Raw genomic sequence first — 4,413 nt, forward strand, 5'->3', positions numbered from 1 at the left:
ATTACCCAACTGGATAATGTCTGCTAAGAAACTGGCTAACCCCAGTTGGCAGTATCATAGAGAACAAACAACGTATTCATATCACGTACTGTTGACGTTCGGGACATATATAAACGCGTAATGCGTGTACCACATTCAGAATTCTAGAATGTGCTGTCCACACAGGAAACCCCTATTGGTATATTGATGTGAAGAATACGAAAGCGTGATTCGTCCGAAGATCTGCTTTGTCATGAGAAAACTCAAATACGGTGGCTTGGAATACAAGGCACCCAAATATGAAAACAAAACCCTTGCCGAAGCCAAGGCTATAAGAAAATTGTTTTCCAAAGTGAGAAACTTAATTCCCATTTGTTGAAAGGGTTCAAAATATGAAACTGTAAGAAATCTGAACCCAACTTCAAGTCGCCTGGCGCTGTAGGTGGGATAAATAGAGTGTGAACTTTGATGACACCGTGTAGAAAGATGTGTACAGACGCCAATAGAGGCAAACGTCTTTGACAATAAGTTTATCACACAGATACCTGCACTCTTCGTGCAGATCAACGCAGTTTTCCATCCCACCCCGTTTAACAGAATACGGGTTACTTGAAGGATGATGTTGGAAACTTCCGAGGTTTACAACCTATGTAAGCACACGAAATTTTGTAAAAATGAGCTGCCTTAAACGGCTTACTATTTCGTAACATGGTTAGTATAACCGATACTGTAATGCTCAATTTCTTAAGAGGGCGTTTGCACCCTCACCCCGTCAACCGCAGCTGCGGTACATAGATAATAGGTACATAGGTAACTATGGGTAAACTAACGTTCCCTGATGTAACAGGTTGGACGTATTATGAGCGGGCCAAGATCGTGTGCAAGTATTCCTTGAAAATTCGAGAAGCAAACTTCTCCGAAACCCATGAGCTACCACCAGTATGACTGTGACAAACTGTCTTATGAGCCGTTTTGACAACGGAGAGAGCAGCGGAAACTGGTGGAGCCAGATACACGATGCTGAATGACCACATGAATGTGAGCGACTCCACCGCCACTGCCCTTGTGATCTGTTTTGTACACATACTGAGCTTTTGTAATTGTGGCGAGATGCCATCATGTATACTTGAGGGTAACCCCCTTCTGTGGACTCACATATGAAACACCTCTGGATTTAACGTCCAGTTTTCAGGATCCAAATCCTGACGGGTGAGATCCTCTGTCTAACAGATGTCCACTCACGTAATGTGACATTTTCACATAATGGTGTTCTAAGCCATTGAGGATTTGAGTCACATGCCGCATTACCATGCGGCTTCTTGGTTCTCACTGGTTGTTGTGTATGCAACTGCCGTTGCCTTGTTTGACTGCTTAAGGCCAGCGTGAGACAGGCATCAAACATTTACCTGAAACTCATGGTTGTTCCTCTCCACAGAAATCTTTAGTAAAAGGCGAAAGATTTATTCGTTCTGAAGAGAAACCAGAGTATATACCTGGTCAGACTGAAAGCGAATCATGTATTGCATTGTAAAATGCACAGAGTTCTAGGACCTTTATCGACAGCAATCTGTCGTTGCTGATTTTAACTACAAATCCTGACCCTCTGCGACTGTCGTCCAGAGTATATGCACCCTTTTCCCTCTGTGGGAAACGCGAGTGAAGGGTGGCGAACTAAATTGAAAACACATCTTTATTCTTAATAGGTGAATACACCAATGTACCGCTAGTGTGCGTGTTTTGCACTAATTACTAGACGTACATTTGTTATTGCTGGTGTAGTAGGTAAAAGTCTTTGATTTATAATCTTACCTAGGAATTGACATCGTTTAGACGGAATTAGATGCGATTGTTTTCGAACTTGATCTGCTACCGCAGTATACCTTAGTAGCGCAAGTTAGAGGAACTTTGTTGAGACAGAGTTCTTATGAGCAGATCATCTAAGGTAGAGAAACTCTGTTGAGACAGAGTTCTTATGTGAGATGAGCTATCTTCCCCAACATAACTTTGGTAAATACCCGAGGCGATAAGCAACGGTAGACCCGAAATGGATAATGGTTGTGGCGATTTGCAAACGCTAGAACCCGTGAAGATCAAACCGGAATGGGTAAATACGCATTGTGAAGATCAAGTGCCATTATGCCACTTTGTGCTCCAATAAACAAATACTAACCGCAGAAAATTCATTTTCCCACTGCAGTAAGTGACCTGCTGATTGAGATTGCGCCAGAGCCGTCTGGTTTTGCTCAAACAGAGGGAATATGTAACCCTGACTCTGTTGGTATACTACTGCTTGGATTATAAAGACAGCTGAAACCCAGCAGAGACTAAATGGCAACCTGCCAAACCGGTCGACAGAGCCAGTATTGTCCTTTAATCTGTAAATAGCTGAGACATCCATGAATTGAAGTCTGGAAACCCCTCAAAGTAACATGTAAAGACGCGCTTCCACAATTGGAAAAGAGGTCATCAAACCACTGGCTTGCTGACTGTAGCGTCCTGACGTTACAAGGCGTGACTGTTTTGTACAACCGCCTTTGAAAAACGGAAGTCTAAAGGGATTAAACGCCGGTACCAGTATTCCGTTTTGATACTGGATGCGGTAATGGCTGAATATCAAATTTAGGACCAAACAAGCTCTGTCCTAGTCGTGCTGAACTAGCTACGATGAAAAACAGGCGTTAGTAGAGGCTTTACAGATAAACTCTGCAGCTTCTTTTAACAGTGATCTCATAGGTTCCATACCTAGAGACTAATGACCCAAATGTATCCTGGGTCTTTAAAAAGTTTAACACAGACGCATTTGCCAATGGCGGATCGCGTTATTTTGAAACGATTAAATAGTGGTCAAAGTCCACTAATATTTTCTAAAAAACAAATGGAGGCCTTGACTCACTGGTTTTTAGCAATGTATGTTGCCCAAAACCCCCGCACTATATAAGTGCTGGTGTAATGCACCCTTCTCACTCGAAGTTTCTGCATTAACCCTGGTACCCAAAGGAACTTGGCCCTTTGAAAAGACTATCTTTAGTTATAGCAGGCGGAGTACTTCCGAGACTCCGATGTTACCACTGTTTTAATTTGAATTGCCAATGCTTAACATAGGACCGTTAATTATTTTTAGTCTGCGCTAGAGCCTTACTAGCTATGCAGACTGACACCACAATAGGCAACAGACAGACACTTGCACTACTTGTTGAAGTTCTTTTGTGTCATATATATATTTTTGTTGCTGAAAAGCATATTAAGGCCAGCCGTAGCCAGGCTATGAAACACATGGTTATTTCTCTCTACGGACATCTTTAGCAACAGGCGAAAGATTTATTAGATCTGAAGAGAAACCAGAGTATTCTTTATGTGAAAAGCAGTTCACATGTGCAATCCGAACTACATTCCCACTAACACCCCCTTTGCCTCTGGTGGCTTAGAGATGTAGGGCAGGAATGTTCTAGAATTATGTGAAACCTGAACAAAAATTCCCACTAACACCCCTGCGCCTCCTTGTGGAGTAGAGGTGTATGGCCGGAATTATAAACTGGAAGAAACTGTAATGATTAAAAAATGGCCCCCATGCCATGCATACACTGAAAAGCACAGGACCTGCTGCAGTGTTAATATATATAGACTTAATAGCCTATTATACAGGTAATATAGGCTTAATAGCCTATTAAAGTGTGATAATCACATTCCAGTTAATAGAACACTTATGACATCAAATGGCAGCCTACAGAAAACAGGAAGCATGCCATCCATACAATTAGAAACATATTTTAGGACATGCTCTGTGAAAACTATGTCTTATTAACCCATGCAGCCTTGGTGCTGTTGCTATGGGTATTTACTCCCCCTTACCCCCGGTAGTCTCCCCTATGTTACCTGCAGCGGGAACGGGTGCAGGGAGAGCAGGGGAGCGCTGTGTATAGCGCCGGGGAGCCGTCCGGAAGAGCGGGCGGCGCCATGTATCATCAGCGTGCGGTGTCAGCGCTGGAAGAGCGGCCGGCGTCTGTGAGTGACGTGCGGCCGCTCTGTGCATGTTAGAAAGCGGGTACTTACTGTGGCTCGGGCGGCGCCTGTCCTACCTCGGTGCCGGGTAATCAGCGCTGGGAGAGCGGCCGGCGTCTCTGAGTGACGTGCGGCCGCTCTGAGCTTCCAGCGTAGTTAAGCGGGGCATATCAGCGGCGGCTTCAGCGGCGGCAAACCCCCACACAGCAGGGCGGCAGCGTGAGCTGACCGCCCTGACACCCCACCATTAGGACATGTGCCGCACCTCCTGTACGCTCCGTCCAGCTTGTGACGGGGCTTTCATCCTGGCTGTGACGGGCTTTCTGTAAGCTCCGTTCCATAGCGGCTGGGCATAGTGCGTATGAGCTCCCCCTGCTGTGCAGCCGGACGGAGCTCCGTATGCGCAGGAGGCATTAACCCTTACATAGCGGGGCG

At 45.1% G+C, this 4,413-nt stretch overlaps 1 non-coding gene and 1 pseudogene across 1 annotated transcript; both read right to left on the reverse strand.

Annotated features, from left to right (window-relative positions):
* Positions 1–1,353: 1,353 nt before the first annotated feature.
* On the reverse strand, positions 1,354–1,468 carry LOC134913460 (U5 spliceosomal RNA). The gene has a single exon (XR_010177217.1). It is a non-coding gene; the product is annotated as a U5 spliceosomal RNA (small nuclear RNA).
* Positions 1,469–3,240: 1,772 nt separating this feature from the next.
* Positions 3,241–3,326, reverse strand: LOC134913572 (U5 spliceosomal RNA; annotated as a pseudogene).
* Between the last annotated feature and the right edge of the window lie 1,087 nt (positions 3,327–4,413).

Source organism: Pseudophryne corroboree, chromosome 4, assembly GCF_028390025.1.
Source record: "Pseudophryne corroboree isolate aPseCor3 chromosome 4, aPseCor3.hap2, whole genome shotgun sequence".
NCBI classification, from domain to species: domain Eukaryota; kingdom Metazoa; phylum Chordata; class Amphibia; order Anura; family Myobatrachidae; genus Pseudophryne; species Pseudophryne corroboree.